The sequence below is a fragment of the Pan paniscus genome, chromosome 20, assembly GCF_029289425.2.
Source record: "Pan paniscus chromosome 20, NHGRI_mPanPan1-v2.0_pri, whole genome shotgun sequence".
Classification (NCBI taxonomy): Eukaryota; Metazoa; Chordata; class Mammalia; order Primates; family Hominidae; genus Pan; species Pan paniscus.
This window is the reverse complement of record NC_073269.2, coordinates 34,897,943-34,918,910: the sequence shown is the minus strand read 5'-3', so window position 1 is coordinate 34,918,910 and position 20,968 is coordinate 34,897,943. Positions and strand designations below refer to the sequence as shown.

The 20,968-nt window shown below is 46.3% G+C and overlaps 1 long non-coding RNA gene and 1 other non-coding gene across 4 annotated transcripts in view; both read right to left on the bottom strand.

Annotated features, from left to right (window-relative positions):
* Positions 1 to 20,968, bottom strand: part of LOC117976974 (uncharacterized) — a 68,489-nt gene that overhangs the window by 17,064 nt on the left and 30,457 nt on the right. For 2 of the 3 annotated variants that reach the window (XR_004667834.3, XR_008955041.2), the window contains exon 2: positions 17,961 to 18,154. This is a non-coding gene — a long non-coding RNA (uncharacterized LOC117976974). The remainder of the gene's footprint in view (positions 1 to 17,960; positions 18,155 to 20,968) is intronic. The other variant, XR_008622032.2, reaches the window with a different exon arrangement.
* LOC112437918 (small nucleolar RNA U13) lies at positions 3,565 to 3,667 on the bottom strand. The gene has a single exon (XR_003026426.1). It is a non-coding gene; the product is annotated as a small nucleolar RNA U13 (small nucleolar RNA).

Sequence of the window (20,968 nt, the reverse complement as noted above, 5' to 3'; positions counted from 1 at the left end):
CCTGAGTATTTGCTGCTACCAAATATTCAGCATAATAGCATTTGAAAGACTGCATCAACTGACACAATTTGGGCTTTTTTATTGAGACGGAGTCTTACACTCTCGCCTAGGTGGAGTGCAGTGGCGCCATCTCGGCTCACTGCAAGCTCCACCTCCCGGGTTCACGCCTTTCTCCTGCCTCAGCCTTCCGAGTAGCTGGGACTACAGGCGCCCGCCACCATGCCCGGCTAATTTTTTGTGTTTTTAGTAGAGACGGGGTTTCACCATGTTAGACAGGATGGTCTCAATCTCCTGACCTCGTGATCCGCCCTCCTTGGCCTGCCAAAGTGCTGGGATTACAGGCGTGAGCCACCACGCCCGGCCCAATTTGGGCATTTTAAAGGAAACACTGTTTCTAAGAGTAAAATAAAGCAATCAAGCCCAGTGGGAACCTGGTGAGAGCATCGTCTGTGTGTTCGGTGGGAGGGTCTTGGCCAGGGCTGCAGGAGGCCAGCCTCTGCTCTCAAGTGCTTGAGATCCTGAGTGAGAGGCAGGTGAGCACTGGGTCCTCCGTAATGCAGGTGGCAGGGAGAGTGACAGGGGGTGTCAGCAGGAACACAAGGCAGGAGGCCCAGGCAGGAGCGCACGTAGTGGATGTGCACAGGCAGGAGGCAACACAGTGGAACTTGGTGCAGGGAACGAGGCTTCCTGCAGCTGAGTCTTAAAAAGTGAGTAGGATTTGGACAAACCAGGGAGCTACACCGGGCAGGGGGCCTCATAGCAGTGATGCCAAGGGACCTCCGTCTGGAGTGTGTTCCCAAGTGAAGAAACCAGGCTTCATTTCTGTAGGCAGAAGGAGCCTACAGTGACTGATTGGAGGCATGACTGTGAGAAGAGCGTTTGTGAGGGCTCTGAGAGCGGTGCTTTCTATCCATCACTTAACTTCACTGCCTCTTTCAGACCGACGTGTGTGCTAAGCTGTCATTTATTTACTCACAACTTCCACTGAGCGCCCGTCTGTGCCTGTGCTGTGCTCTGTCCATGAGGCAGGCACGGGCTCTTTCTGAGGTCACGTGGGTGTGAAGGACCTTTGGGTCTCACACACTTTGCACAGCTCCAGGTCCAGGGTATACACCTATAATTATGTGTTGAATAAATATCTTCATACCATGTCTTCAGATGATCAGTCAGACAATCAGACCTATTGTTTATTTCTCATTTTGTTACCCACATGACAGGTGGGTTCAATGGCTTGGCAGGTGACGTCCAATGACGACAGCCAAGGCAGGTGTAACAAGGGGATTTGATGCCTTGCAGCAAGTAAGGAGGACATCGGGGATAGTTCCCAAGCAGTGCCTCCCAGAACAAAGGTGAAAGCCTGGCTTTTATTGAGCTGAGTCATTGAATGTGGAGATGGATTAAAGCCCATCACTGATCATGTTCCACATACCTCACATGTACAGAAAACGGTGCATGAGCTCCTCCCTGGGTGGAGATTTCAGTATGCTAACAAGGGGAGTTCTTCAAAGTTCATCTCCAACTCAGGCATCTCTGGGTCAAACCCATTTTTGTTTTCCAGGGCTGAGATTCTTCCTGGAACTTTTTGAAACAGCAACACTGGGTGCGGTCTTTACCAGTGGGAGCTTGTTCACAGTGCATGCACAGAAACCTGTAGACCATGGGTTAGGCTCTTGCAAGACTTCCCTGAAAGATCGGACCTGGTCACTGACAAGATTTGTCTGCATTTCCCCATGACAAGAAAGTCCACTGTATGATGAAGCTGGTTCTCCAAGGCAGACTAGATATAGAATGGTTCCTGGAAGAGAGAGCTTGGGAGCCACAGCTTGAAAGATACTTCAGAGATCTCATTGTGATTGCCTTCCGGCCATCTATTCTCCCTTCTGCTGCTGCCAGCATCTCAATTTGCCTTGAAGAATCGTCCTCCTGTTGGTCTCAGACAACGTGGGTCTGGTGCCCAGCTCCTTCCTGTACACACCAGCTTGAGCAGTTGACAGCTGACTCAAGACAACAGCTGTGCCATTCCCCTGACCCTTGTGGCTGGTTCTGGAGTGTGCATGTTAAATAGGTCAGTCTACTATGGACCAATCCCACACATTTTTCTAGAACTGGGAAAAGGGAAATTATCTTGTCTTAGGCAGTAAGGCCTCTGGGGTGGACTCCCCCAGAGTGTGGTCAAGTAGTGAAAATAGAACCAGGAGATGGAGGAGGGCAGGGTCTGATTAGAGCTGGGAAAGATCCAGGTGGTTGGCCTGATGTGACAGTTTCTAAGTACTGAGGACAATTTGTAGGTAATGAGGAAGTGTCCTCCAGCTATGCTGTAGCCCCAAGCAAGCTATCTGGTTCCCAAAAGCATGGCAGACCAATACCTCCTTCCAGAGTGGACCCAGGGAATACTAGACGGGATTCACTGAAGGAAGCACCACACTGAGTGACTTCCATCCCAAAGGTGCAGTAATGGCAGATTTGGCAAAAAAATAATTGGAAAAACAGTGTCATGGCATCTCAAATTATTCCACATCTCTCCATCTCTATCACCACCACAGGCATTCAGGCCACTGTTGCCTCGCCCTGAAAGTCTAAAACAGTCCTCAGTTTTCATCCATATCCTCCTGTCTTCCATTCTCCACAGTGCATCCAGAATCATCTTTTTAAAATACACATTCTGTTAAGTCACTTTCCTGCTTAAAACCCTCTCATTCAAATGAGATGACTTCTCATTCAAATGAGAATAAAATCCAAATTTCTTACCAAGATCTGTTTGGTCCTAAAAGACCTGTCCCAAATCTCCTCCTCTACCTCATCTCATGTGACTAAAATTCAGCCACAGTGGCCTTTATTTTGTTTCTCAAACACATCAAGCTCCTTCTGATTCCAGGGCTTTGTTCTTGTGGTCCCCATCACCTGGAATATACTCTCTCATACTTTCCTCATAGCTGAATCCTCAACCTTCTGTCCCAGATAAAATGCCACCTCCTCGAAGAGTTCTTCTCTTGCCACCATATCTTCTCTACCTCAATCAGTTTTTAACCTAGGCAACCCTGATAAATTACTTCATGACATTCAAACATGTATCTATAGAGGCTCTAAATAACTGAAAGTCAGCTACACAAGGGCAAGGATCTTGTCCATCCTTGTCTACTGCAGTTTTTTGAGCTCCTAGAATGAGCGCCATGTTCTGTATTCTGTTAGTATTTGTTAGATAAGTGGCTGGATGGATGGCTGGATGGATAAATGGTGATTGTCCATGGCAATGTAGTTCCTAGATGCTATGGAAAGCAGCCAACCTCAACCAGAAGCACTGGACTTAGGAAATTTTGAAATCAAAGAATCTCCAGCTCTTAGAGCCACAGAGCACTTGGCAAGAAACAGGTTTCTCAGCACACAGAGTACCATCAAGTATAGAAGCAGACAATTCAGATGAGAGCCATCTTCTTCCATTGCAATGAGATTAAATCTCCTAGTAGGGTCAAGTGCAAGGCACCTTAGTCTCTCCCATCTGCTTGCATTGAGATGATGACTAACTTTCAAATTGCCATGTTGTGCAACCTGTCTTATTCTACTTCACATGCGATGGGTTATGTGCTGGTGGCATGAGAGGGTTTGAGGGAGGCACATCTCACACATGAGTATGAAACCCAATCATCACACTTATAAACTATAGAGGGATCAAACTATTGTATTTTGGAAGGAAGGGAATAACTTTGGGAATCAGTAAAAACCCAGCGTGTGCTTCAACTGTGTGTGGGCACTTGTTTTCCCCACTCCAATAATGACCCATTCTGGAATAATCTGAACACATTTAGCTGTGCACTTCACCTGGCAGACACCAGACAGCCATGGAGTTCAGACTCCTGACACAAGATGAAAGTGGTTCTGATCCTGAATTCCTTCCAGCAGTGACACTCCCGACATCGTCAATCACTCAGACCCAGAGAGTGGGCAGAGAGCTTTGGGCTAAGGTCCTCGGCAGTCCTTTAGCTGATGAATGTGTCTGTGGGCTCAGAGACATTTTCTGTGTGTTCTTCTTTTTTTTTTATCAAAGTAATACATTGAATGGTAAAAAAAATTCAAAAGGTTATTATGAAAGCCAAATTTAATGCACTTCCCTCATCTTATGTCTCAGAGATAATTTCTTTAGATAGTTTCTGTCTTATTTCCTTTGTTCTTTACCTCCATTGTGTGAAATAATATGAATGTATATCTGTATTGATTTATTAAATTGAGGCCAGTCACAGTGGCTTACACTTGTAATCCCAGCACTTTGGGAGGCTGGGGCTGGTGGATCGCTTGAAGCCAGAAGTTCAAGGCCAGACTAGGCAATATAGCAAGTCCTTTTCTCTACAAAGAAAAAAGACTTTTGAAACATTAGCTAGGCAAGATGATGTGCACCTGTAGTTCTAATGACTCGAGAGGCTGAGGCAGGAGAATTGCTTGAGCCTGGGAAGTTGAGGCTACAGTGAACTGTGATGACAGTACTGCACTCCAGCCTGGGTGACAGTGAGACCGTGACTCTAAGAAAAAAGAAAAAAATAAAAATAATTTAAAAGATTTATTAAATTTAGAGAATATCTATTGACTCTCAACAATAAGAAATAAGGACTTAGCTCACCAGTACCTCTTCCTCTGTTTCTCTTCTTTATGTTTAATAGTTGTATTATTTTTAGCTCTTCCATTGATTACATTGTTCCCCACATTTTATTGACTCTTTTCAAACATACACAAAGTTCAAAGAATTTCACAGAGAACACCCATACTCACACCACATAGATTATTTCATCAACATCTTACTCTAGTTGCTTTATCGCACATCTTTTCATTTGTCTGTGCCTCTGTCATCAATCCATATTAATTTTTGATGAGTTTCAAAGTAAGTTGGAGACATCAGTGCACTCCACCTGTCAACACTTCAGCTTGCAATACTGATCCAGAGTTCAGAGTCAGCCATGCAGTCATCACCACAATCCAGTCTTAGAACATCCCACCACCCCACGCTGAGGCAGGGGAATTGCTTGAACCCAGGAAGTGGAGACTGCAGTGAGCTGAGATCATGCCACTGCACTCCAGCCTGGTGACAGAGAGAGACTCTTTCTCAAAACAAACAAACAAACAAACAAACAAAACTTTCCAATACCCATTTATAGTCAATACCACTCTCACTCTCAGCCCAATCCTTTTCCTTCTTTATCTTTTTGAAATGAAATGTGTATAAAATTCAATACACGGATCTTAAGTGTACTCTCAAATGAGTTTTGACAAACGCATATTCCTGTGTAGCCGAAGCCTCTATCGAGGTACTGAACATTACCACTGCCCCAGGGTTTTCTCCACGTCCCTACACTGTCCCCAGCACAGAGACAATGACTGTTCAGATTTGTTCCATGGTAGATTAGTTTTCCTTGTTCTATAACTCATACAGAAAGAATCTGTAAAATAAATAATGTTTTATAAACAGCATTTCTTTTTCACTCAGCATAATGTTTTTTGAGATGGTTCATGCCACTGCCTATGTCAGTTGTCTATCTGGTTGTTTACTGATGGACTCATGGCCTGTTTCCATGAGTTTTTGCTCATCATAAATAAAACTGCTATAAACATACTTGTACAAGTATGTTATTGGCAGACATATGTTTTTATTTCTTGCAGATATGCACCTAGAAGCAGAAATGTTGTGTGTATTTAGCTTTATAAGAAACCACCAGAACATTTTTCCAAAGTGAATGTACCACTTTATGTTCCCATTAATAATGCTTCAGAATTCTAGTTCCTCAATATCTTTGCTGATATTTTACTGTTCTGGTAGTTGTGTCTCATAGTTTTAATTTGCAGTTCCCTGTTGACTAATGATGTTAAGTGTTTTTTTGTGTGTTTATTGGCACTTGTGTTTGTGTGTGTGTCTGTGTGTGCATGTGTATGTGTGAAGTGTCTGCCTATGCCCAAGTCATAAGGTTATTCTCCCATAATTTTCTTTTAGAAGTTTTACTTATTATATTTTTAAAATATAATATTGAGATATAATTTCTATGCCATAAAATTGTAAGTGCTCAATTCAATGGTGTTGGTAATTTATAGAGCTGTGCAACCATCACCACAATCTAGTTTCAGAACATCCCTGACATCCTAGAAATGTTCTCCTACCCATTAAAAGCCAACATCACTCCCATCCCAGCAGTAGCCAAGCACCACTCTGCTTTCTGTCTCCATACATTTGCCTTTTCTAGACATTTCCATTTACAGGAATTTACCCAAGAAAATTAAAACACATGTCTACGAAAAGACATGTAAGTAAATGTCCATAGCAGCATTATTCATAACGGCCAACAGCTTGAATTAACTTAACTTTAAATATAATTCAGCGCTATTGCTTGCTCCAGGAGTTCTCTGCCCTCCACTTTCTGGATGAGAATCTCAGCACTTCTAACATTTTCTCTGCCTTTTCCATCAACTCCAGCCTCTCCCTCCAGGATCCATCCTTCATCAGCCATGTTTCTACTTTTACATCTGAAGGCCATTCACACTTTAATGCATCTTGGGTTTTTTTATTTGTTTGTTTGTTTTTGTTTTGGAGACAGAGTGTCACTCTGTCACCCAGGCTGGAGTGCAGTGGTACCATCTCGGCTCCCTGCGACCTCCGCCTCTGGGGTTCTAGCAATTCTCCTGCCTCAGCCTCCTGAGTAGCTGGGACTACAGGTGCATGCCACCATGCCTGGCAAATTTTTTATATTTTAGTAGAGGTGGGTTTTCAGTGTGTTGCCCAGGCTGGCCTCGAACTCCTGAGCTCAGGCAATCTGCCCTCCTCAGCCTCTCAAATGCTAGGATTACAGGCTTGAGCCACCAGGCCGGGCCTTAGTACATCTTTCCACCTCTATTAAGTCTCCCATTCTTTGCCCAACTGTGTTTCTAAAATTGAAATCTAATAAACAATGTTTGTAATATTAAGGCGGTATAAGCACTCATTTATGCATTGAAAAGTGCCAGGTGGTGCTCCAGCTGCTGAAGTTACTGTGATGAACAGACAGGAGGAGTCCCCTGGGAGTGAGGGGTGAGATGCAGACAGTAAGTGAAAAGACAGGGGGATCACGCAATGGTTTAAAGAAGTGTTGTGCTGTGGAGAGTAGGGCTGCATGTCACTCTCCCTGGGTCCAGCTACCTCACTCCTGTACCACAACTGGCTGTTCCCAACACTAAGGTCAAATGGTCTTTCTTCTTCCTCTTTATTAATTGCTTAAAAGTATGCTTCATTTGGTTTGTTTCATATTTGGACTTAAAGTCACAGATATATTTTAATAGGCAATTAAAAACTTAAAGAAAAATGAACAATAACAATAAAAAATCTCTATCCCATTCTATTTTTATTTTGTTTTTTTCTAGCAGCCTTGAACTCCTGGGCTCAGGAGATCGTCCCGCCTCAGTTTCCTGAGTAGCTGGGACCACAGGCATGCACCACCACACACTGCTAATTTTTTAATTTTTGTAGAGATTTTTTAAATTTTGTGGAGATTGAGTCTTCCTATGTTGCCCAGGCTTGTCTTAAACTCCTTGGCTTCACAAGGTGTTGGGATTACAGGCATAACCCACCATGCCCGGCCTCTTTTTATCTTTTCTAACATCTAAGGTTACTCATGAGAAATACTGCTTTTTCATTCCCGCTCTTCATAGGTGAATTTATTTTTGTCTTTCTGAAAGCTTTTAAGATAGTCTCCTTATCTTTCATGAGAATGTGTCCAGACATGGGACCTTGGTAGACACTTTTTAACTTTTTTCAGAGACAGAGTCTTGCTCTGCTGCCCAGCCTGGAGTGCAGTGGCACAATCATAGCTCACTGCAGCTTCCAACTCCCAGGCTCAAGTAATCGTCCTGCCTTCAATCTGAAAATCAAGTGTTTCAGCTCTAGAAAAGCCTTTTCTGATATTTATTTGATCATTTTCTCCCATCCATTGTCTCTTTTCTTTTGGGGGCTTTGATTAGATATGGGATATTCTGCACAGTTTTCTCTCCCTATTTATTTTTTACTTTTTGATCTTTATTCCGGAAGATTCTTCCAACTTTACTTGCCATATTTTTCATTCCTTCTCATTACCTGTATTTGATTTACCAATTTCAGTTATTCTTTTTATTTTATAGCTAATACATGTTTTGAATCTTGTTGAGTAAATTCGGAATCACGTTCTCTTTTCTTTTCTTTTCTATTCCCTTAATTGACTACTTTCTCTGGGGTCATGTTTTCTATTTGTGCATTTTGGTCCTTCCCTTCCTGCTTGCCAATTCTCCTCCTACAGTTGGTGATGCCTGGGTGGCCCCGCACTTATACAGTGTCTGACTAGGAGCTCTGTGTAGGGTGGGGGAGAATATTAGAGTCGAGTGTCAGGCCTCTGTCCATCCCTTTCCTTGCCAGAATGAGGAGGGTGTCACGCTGGGCTGCCATTGTCCACCCCAAATGCCTTTGCATCCACCATGTATCTTTTCAATGTTTTTAGAGAAAAGCCATCTTGGGCTTTGCTAGAAGCAAGCTGTCCTTACTGAGTGTCCTCCTGTGGGGACCAGTGGGTGGGGAAGGTAACCTGCTGGTGTACTATTGCAGACTTCTAAGAATTCTCTTGATCCCAGCCACTCCTGAAGGACCCTGAGCCCAGTCTTGTCTGGGGTGCTGGAGGACAGACTGGCTTTCATCTTCTCTACAGTCCAGTTGCTTTTCTAAAATGCAGCTTTCTCTGTCCATTTCATTCATGAACTTGTTACATAAAACTGTTTGTCTTCTAAAATTTGATGATAATTTTATTTGTGATTGCCTTTTTCTCTTTGCTGTTTACTCCCTTTTCAACAGATAATTTTTATTTTAGCAGTGTCCCAAGGAAGTCATAAATAAATGAATACTCACATTCTCCCTCCGGGAACCTGAAGCTACTGAAATGCGACAAGAACAATTTCATCGACACAACTGGAAGATTGTCGTTGGGGTTCCAGGCATAAGCAACATATACAAATTTACACATTTTATATACATAAAAATGCCTTATCTTTAACATGCATTACCTTTAAAAATTGCTTTATTTTCTCTGGTGATATTAATGTTTTCATACTTATTATCAAGTCTTTCTTTTAAACAACAGGTATGCTTCCTTTGATAAGATGAAAAAAGAGCCAGGCAACTGAACTTGTTTCTGATTTTGCCTTGGCTACCGGGAAGTGCTGTGTTATATTTAGTGTACAATTACAGAAATGATCTCAATCTCTCAACTGTAATTCTGCTTTTAAATATATTTAATCTCTCAAACCAATGACATATATATATATAGCATATATAGCTTATGTCATTATTTGAGAGATTAAAAACATATTTAATACATTTATGTAATTTTGAGTTAATCTCATCTTTTAAAAAATAAGTAGAATACAGGCCAGGCATGGTGACTCACACCTGTAATCTGAGCACTTTGGGAGGCCAAGGGGGACGGATTACGAGGTCAGGAGTTTGAGACCAGCCTGGCCAGCATGGTGAAACTCTGTCTCTACTAAAAATACAGAAATTAGCCAGGCATGGTGGTGAACACCTGTAATCCCAGCTATTCAAAAGGCTGAGGCAGGAGAATTGCTTGAACCCAGGAGGCAGAGGTTGCAGTGAGCCGAGATCGTGCCACTGCACTCCAGCCTGGGTGACAGAGCGAGACTCCATCTCAAAGTAAATAAATAAACAGAATACAAATTGTAAATGAATAAAGTAAACTTAAATGTGCTCTTGATCTCCTATATGATGGAATAAAGGAATTCTTAGTATGAATGGGGCCTGAGCCTAAGCACTGTGCACAGCTGCAATCCAAGTACAACTGGTAAACTGGTAGCCGGGCTTCCTACGTGGCCATTTTTCAAGGTTCCAAGAATCTTTCTGCTAGAGTCCCCACTATAGGGGAGAGGGAGCCAGGCATGGCAAGATCACCCAGTAAGAACACTCTTGTGTTCTTGGTTGTTTTATAGGAGAAATTCTGATGGAGTGTGCTGTCTGTTATGTAGATTATCTCCCAGCCAAACTCCTCAGGGATTCATAATTTAGAACTACAAAGACTAGAAAGACTGTGAGCATAGCAGAACTATTTCATTATAAACTCAGATTCTCATGCAAAAGTAACACTATTGGGTCCCTTAGTAGAGGTTAACCAAAAAAGGAGGAAGGTATAAACATAGAATTTGTCTGGGCTTGGCTTGCTTCTTTAAAAATTATATTCACATTGCCATGGTTTGGGATGAAAGTGTTGGAGTGAAAGGCTGTTTGTTCAGCTGGACACCTTGAAGGAGAGGTGAGCCTGAACTCTGACACTGGATATGCGGACATTGACATTTGAGGTAGCTTGCTCCATAGCTTTGGAGAATGGAAAGGTCTCATGTGATTCAGGGATAATAATTCTGTGTTCCCAGGGGAGATCTGACGGAGAGGGGAGGAACAGAGAAGGAAGCCATACATAATTCATGGTGTCGCGGCTAGGGGCCAGTGGCCGTTTTCCTTAACCATATGGTGGATACCATTTTAAAATGTTACCATGTCCTGGAGCCTAAGTCAAGGAGGACAGGCTTCTCTATTCTCTCTCTGTGTAGTGGCCTCAGTGTTTCTAGCCATTCTTTCATGGGGATGGCACCCCTCCAGAGCTCCTGGCTTTCTGTGGGGTGGGCAGGAGAAAATCTTAGCTCCAACTGCCCAGCTCTCTCAGGCCCATGGCTTCATCTCCCTGAAGCCATGAAAACCTGAGCTCACTGGCTGGGGAGACTGGCAGGTCATGGTTATAACTTTAGTTTTAGTTTCTGCCCTGGTTTTATTTTCTGGATATTTGTCTTATTGTTGTGTGCTAATTTATGCATTTGAAAACTTGGTTTGTTTTATGCATTTTATCCAGCATTATTGGGAGTTTGTTTTGGAATAAGCCTTAGCAATAATTTTTATTTGTTTAGTTGGCCGCTGTGCTGATAAAGGGCTCTCCGTGTCCACAATGTGAACCTTGCCCTATAGCTCCATGAAAACTGCTTCATCAATGTCACCAATCACCTTTACTTTGGCCAAATGTATGGACAAAAAGCAAAATGTCCTTATATTTTTTTCCCTCTGCAAATTTTTGACACTAGTGACTACTTTCTTATTCTTGAGGAGTTTTACCATCTTGCCTTCAACATATGCAAATGCTTTTCACATTTATGCCTCTAGCCAAGACCTTAGCCGTGAGCTCCAGGCTTGCATATCCGACCGTCTCTTTGACAGCTGTACTCAGATGTTTTAGAGACACCTCAGAATACCATGTCTGAAACACAGCTTCTGTAGTCCCTCCCTCAGTGCCAGGACACCCCAACCCCCAAACCTTTACCTCCCTTTTTATCACATCTCAGAGAATGGCACACCATCTACTACTCACTTAAACTAATGGTGAAATGTACTCCTTGGTTATTTTTTTCTGCTCCTCCCTCCCAATTTCCACCAGCCTAGACAACCCTGTCTTTTTTGTTTTAATGTGCAAACTGTATTCAGATTTCAAACTTAGCCTTGACACCACACTTCTCTATCTAGACTGCAGCCCCTCTTGTGTAAGGCGCTCCCAGCCCCTGCATTCTTCCCCCGGTCATCTTCTGCCACACTCATGCCTTCTCTCCTTCTGTGTGTCCTCCTCAGAGGAACCAGGGAACCTGCTCATGGCACTCAGCACTGCAAATATTTCTTTCTTTCAATAAAGAAAAGAGATGTATTTCTTATATTTCTGGAAGCTGGGAAGTTCAAGGCGGAGGAGCGGCCTCTGGGGAGGGTCTTCGTGCTGGTGGGGCCTCTCTGCAGAGTCCTGAGGTGGCACAGGCCTTCACACAGCAAGGGGGCTGAGTGTGCCAGCTTAGACATCTCTTCCTCTTCTTATAAAGTCCCAGACTCATCATGGGGGCTCTACCCTGATAACCTCATCTAGTCCTAATTGCCGCTCAGAGGTCCTGCCTCTCAGCATGGTTACAGTGAGGATTATGTGTGCACATGAGACTTAGAGGGGGCATTCAAACCACAGCCTTCTGCCCCGGCCGCCCACAACTCACGTCCTTCTCACATACAAAATAGATTCATTCTATCTCAGTACTTCCAAAGCCAAACAAACAAACAAACAAACAAACAAAAAAAGCAAACAAACAACAAAAAAAGTGGTCTCACTCTGTTGCCCAGGCTGGAGTGCAGTGTCACAATCATAGCTCACTGTAACCTCAAATACCTGGGCTCAAGCAATCCTCCTCCCTTGGCCTCCTAAGCAGCTGGGACTACAGAAACATGTCACCATGCCCTGCTATTTTTTTTTATTTTTTGTAGAGACAGGGTCTCACTAGGTTGCCCAAGGCTGAAGTGATCCTCCCACCTTGGCCTCCCAAAGTGCTGGGGTTACATGTATGAGCCATGGCAGCCTGCCCAAAAGTCCTAATTTATTCCAGCATTAAGTTGAAAGTGCTAAGTCCAGAGTCCCATCTGAATCTGACGTGCGTGAGACTCAAGGTTCAATTCATCCAGAGGCAAATCCTCCTACTGTGAGCCTGTGAAATCATACAAGGCATCTGCTTCCAAGATACAATGCTGGGATGGGAATAGAACAGGGTATTCCCACCCCAAAAGGCAGAGATAGTCAAGAAGAAGGGAGTGACGAGCCCAAGCAAGTCCAAAACCCAGCAGGGCAGACACTAAATCTCGAAGCTGGAGAATCACCTGTTTTCACTCCCAGTCCAGCATCCAATGCACTTTGGGAGGTTTGGGCCCCCAAGGCCTCGGGCAGCACCCTGCACCCCCGCACCCCATCATGGCTTTGATGGACTCCATGTTCCTGCGCCCATGGGCTGGAATCTTTCCCATGAGATGCTGCAAGCTGGCTGCTCTGCAGTCTGGGGGTCCCTGAAGTGGCCCCCCTCCCATGGCTCCACTAGGCATTACCCTAGTGGGGACTCTGTGGCAGCTCTGACCCCACCTTTCTGTTTGGAATTGCCCTAGAAGGGTCTCTCTGTGGGGGGGCTCCACCCTTGCGGCAAGTTTCTGCCTGGCGACCCAGGAGGAAAGCCCCCACCACTCTTGAGATCTGCACGCCTGCAGAATTAACACTGCGTGGATGACGCCAAGGCTTATCACTTAGCAGCTGAAATATTTCTTAACTGCAGTCAGAGCTGAGTCCCAAATCCTCGCAATTCCCCTTGTGCGCTGCCTGGCCTGACCCTCCAGCCTCTCACTCCACAGGCCAGCCACCCAGCTTCCTTTCCATCCTCCTCAAATGCGCAGAAGCCTGTCCCACCCCAGGGCCTTTGCCCTTGACATTCCTGGGAGAGTGGGGCTCTCTTCCAGCCCAAATCCTTCCAGGCCCACCTTTTCCTCCTGTTTGGAGTTCACCATAGAATTCCCTCCCCGGAGTCCTTCCCTGACTGCACCATTTGAAGCCGACCTACCACCATTCTGTGTTATCATAACATCTGTCTATTTTTGTATGTATTCATGTGCATTTCTTGTGCGTTGCCTGAATCCCCACTAGAATATTAGTACCGTAAGCACAGCGGCATTTTCTTTCTTGTTCTTTAATCTGTGCCCAAGACTGGCACTTAGCTGCTCCTCAACAATGTGTTGAATGTGTGACTGCTGAAAGGACAAACGGAAAATCAGGGCCCATTGAGGATCTTTCAGTGCACAGCAGGCACTTTGCTGGGCGCTGCTGAGCCTCCCTGCAGAGCAGCTGTCTGTGGCTGGGAGGAGTTGCCCTCAGTCGCATTTCATCTGAGCTCCTGGGAGTGCTGCTCTTTGCAGCGTCTCTGATTCACAGAGCCCCAGCTGATGGGAGCAGAGCTGTTCAGAATGAGAAACAAAGCGCAAAGCTGGAGACTGCACCCACCAGGCGTGGGGCGGGAGCTTGCGGGCCTCCACTCCTGGCCCCAGGAGGGTGGCTTTGTGAAATTCCGACAGAAATGTGAAGAGGTTAATATGCCTTGAAAAGGAGGCCAGGCATTTTATTTTCCACATTGGACTATTTCTGAGAGTAAAAAGGGTACTACTAAGTATGCCAGAAAAATAGGCAAAAATTAGGGCTGTGCTAGGCAAACTCAACCCGTTATCACTCAGGGGAGATTCTAGCTGATTTTTAGAGAAGGAGCGACTGCCCTTGAAGTCTAAAAAGGCAACTCAGATCACAGAGAGCACGGGCTAGATGCCAGGAGGCCTGAGGTCGGCCCACGAGGTCTCACCTGTGAGCTGTTGTCACAGAGGGTGCCACACGGCCTCTGGGTTTCTTCCTTTGTAAATTGGAGATGATAATGCCTGCTCCATCTCCTCTCACCGTCACATGAGCTATAGCACTCCAGAAACTGTAATTGTTTTAGGAATTTTTGGTGGTATTGATATTTGTTATTGTTCTCAGTTTTCTTTAGCTCGAAATTAGAATTTTTTAACTTTAAAGAGAATTTTTTTCCACTGGAATTTCAATATTGCTTACATTATAAAACAGAAAAAGGGGCCAGGGGCAGTGGCTCACGCCTGTAATCCTAGCACTTTGGGAGGCCGAGGCAGGTGGATCACCTGAGGTCAGGAATTTGAGACCAGCCTGGCCAACATGGTGAAACCCCGTCTCTACTAAAAATGCAAAAATTAGCCGGGTGTGGTGGTGGGCGCCTGTAATGCCAGCTACTCAGGAGGCTGAGGCAGGAGAATCGCTTGAACCTGGGAGGCAGAGGTTGCAGTGAACCGAGATCCCACCACTGCACTCCAGCCCAGGTGACAGAGTGAAACTCCATCTCAAAAAAAAAAAAAAAAGATGTGATGTCTCTTAAAATGTCAAAGTCATCTCTTTTTTGTATATTTTGTTCTAGTCTTTTTTCTGACATATAAACATGTTTATGTGCATATTTTTAATATTTGTTTACAAATTTAGGATTATACCATATGTACAGTTGATTCAGTGACAGGAAAAAGAAAAGATACAGGCATACAAAACAAGGTAATTCTTTGCTGGAAAATACTGCCCAGGAATGAAAGACTTAGATCTATTTCTTTATTTTTGAGACAAGGTCTTGCTCTGTCACCCAAGCTGGAGTGCAGTGGTGAGATCATGACTCATTGCAGCCTCAAACTCCTAGGCTCAAGCGACCCTCCCACCTCAGCCTGCCAAGTAAGTGGGACTACAGGTGCACACCACACCCAGCTATTTAAAACATTTTTTTTTTGAAAAGACAGCATCTTGCTATGTTGCCCAGACTGGTCTCAAACTCCTGGCCTCAAGTGATCCTCCTACCTCTGCCTTCCAAAGTGCTGGGACTCCAGTTATCAGTCACTGTGCATGGTCAAAGGACAATGATTTTAATCATTGTGTATTTTGATCGGTGATCTGTTTCCCTTGGTTTTTTTGTTTGTTTGTTTTTGTTTTTATTTTTTTATAATATGTGAGGAAGAGGAGAACATTGTAATACTAAGATTTGTGCCACAGTTTCTGATAACTTCTTAAGAAGCCACAGGAGAAAGCTTCTGGGTGAAATGATCAGACATTTCTAAGCTGCCTGTTGCTGCCAGTCATGCTCCTGGTGCAGTGTGTGAGGATCCACCTCATGTACCCCACAGGCATGGAGGATGGCTGGGGTTTGTTGTGTTTCAAGATTTAAAATTAAAATCTGCTGGGCATGGTGGCTCATGCCTGTAATCCCAGCACTTCAGGAGGCCGAGGTGGGCAGATCACGAGGTCAGGAGTTCGAGACCAGCCTGGCCAATACGGTGAAACCCCATCTCTACTAAAAATACAAAAATTAGTCGGGCGTGGAGGCTTGGGCCTGTAATCCCAGCTACTCAGGAGGCTGAGACTGGCGAACCGCTTAAACCTGGGAGGCAGGGGTTGCAGTGAGCCGAGATTGTGCCACTGCACTCCAGCCTGGGCAACAGAGAAAGACTCTGTCTTGAAATAAATGAATGAATGAATAAATTAATTAATTAAAGTTAAAATCTTTCTTGAAGAACAGCTTTTTTCTGGACATCTCATTCATGAGCCCCCACTGGCTCTGGGCTCCCCATCCTGCTTTGTCCGAGTCAGAGAAGTCTCCTAAAATGTGGAACTTTGAGGGATACAACTTGGAGTAGTCCTGGGAGCCCAGTTGGCTTGTCACCCAGCAACAGGCTGCTCACTGGGAGCACAAAAAAGCCACACTTCTTTGGAGGGCCTCTTGGTCGAGTTGCAGATTTAGCCCTTCCTGGGCTGCCCACAACGTTTTGGGTGGAAAAAGCACCATTTCTGCTAAATGATTTCTCTCAGAGCTGGCCAGGAGCAGCCACAGGGACCACTCAGCACCACCCAGGATTGCTGCCAGGGCTTTTCTTCTCTGGTGAACACCTGGTCTTCTACGCCCAGCTCATGAGGAAGGATGTCCCCAGAGATCCCTCCAGGCCCAACCATTGCTTCCCAGACAGATGCCCTATGGGAAGAAAAAGGAAGACAGCTCCTTTTCTAGGCTTTAACACAGAACGTCAATGCCGCCCAGCGCTGTTCCTCCTGCCCACGGGCTGACGGCACGAGGGGCCTTGCCCTGGAGGAAAGGAGGCCCTGAGTGCATCTGGAAGCACTGAGAGAGCCTAGCCTGGAGGGACAAGCGCTTCCCCCACACCCTTCTCTCACTCGCCCCATGCTGCGGGGCTGCCGAGCCTGAGCTATCTTTGGCAGCTCCCCCAGGGCCAGAGAGGAGCCGGTGCCTCAAAGTTTATGGCTTGAATTATTCGTGTGTTATTAACAGCAGCAGTGATGAGGACAGGAAAGTGGCAATCCTGACACCATGGCAGTGGCCCGTCCCAAGAGAGCCAGAGAGGCAAGGCTGCCTGTGAGTCCGGCCATATTGGCAGGGGATGAGTCACACCTCTCCCGTTCTCCTCTTCTCTGCAGACAGGGTCAGGGTCATCACAGTCCCCACCCCGAGAGAGCCCCTTCCCCAGCTGAGGTTCTGTGGGCTCCTGGAAACCTGTCATGACTAGTGCAGCACAGTGGCTGAGAGTCCAGTCAGGGGCAGCTGAGGTCCCATCCCACAGCCTCCACTTAGGAGCCCGTGACCTTGGGCAAGGGCCTCATCTTCCCTAACCCTTCCTGAGGCTCCAACAGGGATGAGAGCAGAACATCCCTGTAGGGCCACCCTGAGGATTAGATGAGAGAAAGGACAGAGCGTGACGCCCGGCATACAGTCAGTGCCAGGAAATGGAGCTACCTGAGCCTCCTTCATGCTGTTGGTGCTCACTCTGTGCTGGCTCGCACTTATTCCTCACCCCACTCAGGTGGCCCTCTTCGCTCAAATTGGAATTGCTCTACTGGTTTCGAGTAAGCAAATCCAGCCTTCTCCAAGGTGGATGTACCTTACCAAATCGTTTCTGTCCTTACCGAGGTGGAAGGTCAGGTCCCAGGAGGGGCTTCTGAGCACACGGGGTTTTGCACTGGTTGGTGAATGGCAGTCCTTAACTCCTCTTCAACCAGTGTTTCTGCCTCTTGCTTCAGCCTGGCCTGAAAGGCAGGGCATCTGAACCAGCCACTCCTGGGGGAACTTGCTAACTTCTTCCAGGTCTTGCTAATGGCCATTGCCCACTCCAGGAAGAGAGACCATGCCAGCCGCCAGCCTCTCTCTTTCACTGGACTCTAGGTGTGCTAAGATGGATTTCTTAAGGCTTTGACTCCAGTCTCCTCTTCATTTGTGAGAGGGAAGAGAAATATGATCATTCATTCTTCACAGGGTTGTGGCAGGAATAAATGGTAGCTCACAAATAGAACTTCACAGTGTCTGGCATTCTGGATGGGCTAAATCAATGCTGAATATGTTATAATTCTTCTACTCATAAAAGTTCTATTTTGATGTCTACTTTATCCGAAATCTCCCTGATTGGAATTTTCCAAGACAGGTAATAAGGTGCTTTGGTTGGGGCATTTTGGCAACTCCCTAAAAAGATTTTGAGCAAAATCCTTAAAAAATTCAAGACTTACCTCTGGTACTCACATCCCAAAGGGTGAATCCGGCTGAGCGGGAATATTTAAGATCTTGCTCAGGATTTGAACTTGAGCCTCAGATTCTACCATAGCTCTGACATGTCCACAAAGAGGCTACTGGAAGGCTTCAGGCCTGGAAGGGAAGTTTCTGATGAGATTCTCATCTTAGGATGGATTTCCTAGAAAAAGAACTGAAAATATGGATCTGTGTGAACACAATTATTCAGAAATGACTAATAGAAGAGTGAGAAAGTGGGGCAGAGAGGAAAATGGCACCCAAGGATGCAGCATCAAGAACAGGCCCCAGGGGGTGCTGGCTTGGCCCCAAGAGGGAGCTCTGGAGGGTTTAGAGAGCTGGCCTGATCAGAGGCAAGGGGGCCGGGCGCCGTGGCTCACACCCGTAATCCCAGCACTTGAGGAGGCTGAGGTGGGAGGATCACTTGAGGACAGGAGTTTGAGACCAGCCTGAGCAACATGGCAAGACCCTGTCTCTACAAAAAAAATAAAAAACAATTAGCCAGGCTTTGGGACATGCACCTGTAGTTGGAGAGGTTGAAGTGGGGGGATTACTTCAGCCCAGGAGGTCAAGGCCGCAGTGAGCTGTGATAACGCCACTGCACTCCAGCCTGGGTGACAGTGTGAGACCTTGTCTCAAGAACAAGCAAACAAAAACAAACAACAATGAAAAAAGAAAAAGCAATTAAAAAGAAGCAAGGGGACATTTACACCTCCCCACCCATTGTTAGTGGTGGCTGATCCTGGGGTGATGTAACTCCTGAGGCATTTTTAGCCCTCAGTGCAGGCAAACAAGGTCAGTCAGGGCAGCTGGCACAGAGACCCAAGGAGGCTGAGGGGAGTGGGCATGCACCGAGTGGGTGTGTTCCAGAGGGTGACAGGGGCCAGGGAATGTGGGGGGAGCCCCGATGGCGGGCCTCTCTACAGGGCAAGGTAAAGCTCCCTGGGAACCCACTCTTGCCATGATAAGAGACCCCAGGTACTGGGCTGTCTGCTCTTCCTTCCCTCTGGCTTTTCCCTACCCAAAGCGCTTGCCTCTTCTTCCTTCTTCCTTTCCTTGGACATTTACGGGGCATCTTCTAGACACGAGGCTTGGTTTCAGGGGCTGTGGGAGCCACAGAAGGCAGAATGAGCTGTGCAGATCAGGGAGAGCATTGAACCACAGCAGCTGGGCTCCTTCTGATCTGAAGCCATCCACTGAATTTGCATCCCAGATCAGCCACGGAGCATGAATAAATGATGTGGCTCACTAAGCCTCATTTCTTGAAGTAAAGGAATAGCACTTATATACACCCACTTCGCAAGCCTATTTTCAGAATACTGTGAGGGGATGGGTGTAGAGAGCCCAGCCCAGTGTGCAGTTTATGCACTGGCCCCTCCTTTTCTCTCCATTCATCTCATTTCTTTCCTTTGCCAGGTGCCAGGTTGCCACCCTCCTGCCCTGAGTAAAAGTCCTGGATCCTTGAGCAATGACCCCTATTAATTGGTTCCTGGGCTCATCATCCCAGTTACTGGGAGATTCCTATGGTAACAGTGAGTGAGACTCTTTAAGAAGAAAGTGGCGGGGTGCAGTGGCTCACGCCTGTAATCCCAGCACTTTGGGAGGCCGAGGCAGGCAGATGACGAGGTCAGGAGATCAAGACCATCCTGGCCAACGTGGTGAAACCCCATCTCTACTAAAATACAAGAAATTAGCTGGGCATGGTGGTGCATGCCTGTAGTCCCAGCTACTCAGGAGGCTGAGGCAGGGGAATCACTTGAACCCCAGAGGCGGAGGTTGCAGTGAGCCATGATCACACCACTGCATGCCAGCCTGGCGACAGAGCAAGACTCTGTCAAAAAAAAAAAAAAAAAAAAAGAAGAAGAAGAAAAAAGAAGAAGAAAGCAAGAAGGTAATTAGGAGGACACAGGCCCACTGGAGGCATGCCAGAAGACCTTCTGGAGGGGACTTGTTTTGGGTGCAGCTGCTCACTCTCCCTCTCTCATGGCTGGTATATGCCTCTCATACTCCAGCTGGCCAGTCCTTTTTGTAAGCTCAGGTGCAGGCCCCAGAGCTATGGATGGGTCAACTCCTCCCCAAGTTGGTCAGAGCCCCTGGTGGGGGCCCCTTCCTAGGCTGCTGGCCTCTGGATGGCTGCCCTTGTGCAGGTGTTGACCCTTGATCCAGAGATCACATCACCCCATGTATGAATAGACCTGTGCTGCTCCCCAGAAGAGTGAGGGTGGGCTGGGGAGACAGGGGTGGCCAGCCTGCTCACTCCTCCCAACAAGGGCCAGTTTGTCCCTTTCCTCCTTGAAGATCTTGGAGCTTGCCTGGGAAGTGGCTGGGAAACAAGATGTCATAAAGAACATATGATTTGGCTCAATCCATCTCTGTTGGCTTTCTCCTTTCTCCTCCCTGTACTCATGCCCTCTCTCTCTGGGCTTCTGCTTGCTCAGAGGGTGGCTGTGACATGCCTGGTGTGCCCTGGGCCTGTAGACAGAGCACTTTACCTCCAGTCATGAGGCTGGGCTATGCAGGCTTCTCCCAGGGAGCAGCTCTCGTCTTGTGTTTGCTCCCTTTGAATCCTCATCATCTGAGCACAATCCCCGGCACACAGTAAATGTTTAATAAACTGCATTTATCCAATGAACCAGTGAGTGAATTCTCATGAATACACATGTGTGGCATATGTGAGAAAGAGGCTGTGCAGGTCAGGGGTGCTGTCCAGGTCCCGTGGCACTCACTACAGGTGCCAGTTTCAATGAGAAACACACCAGGGACCCAGCTGAGCTTGTGTGCGTAACCTGACTTACAGTCATGGCTGCCCAGAAGGGTGAGCTGGAAAGGCCGTTTCCAGGCTCAGGATTGATTGGTGATGTCTGCCCCAGGGAAGAGCAGGGTGGTAACTGCACCTGTGTCATGTGTCTCCAACCTTCGGCCTAAGCCATCTGATCATCATTTCTGAAACCTCTTTAGCCTGAGGGTAGGGCCCAGTACAACTCTGAGA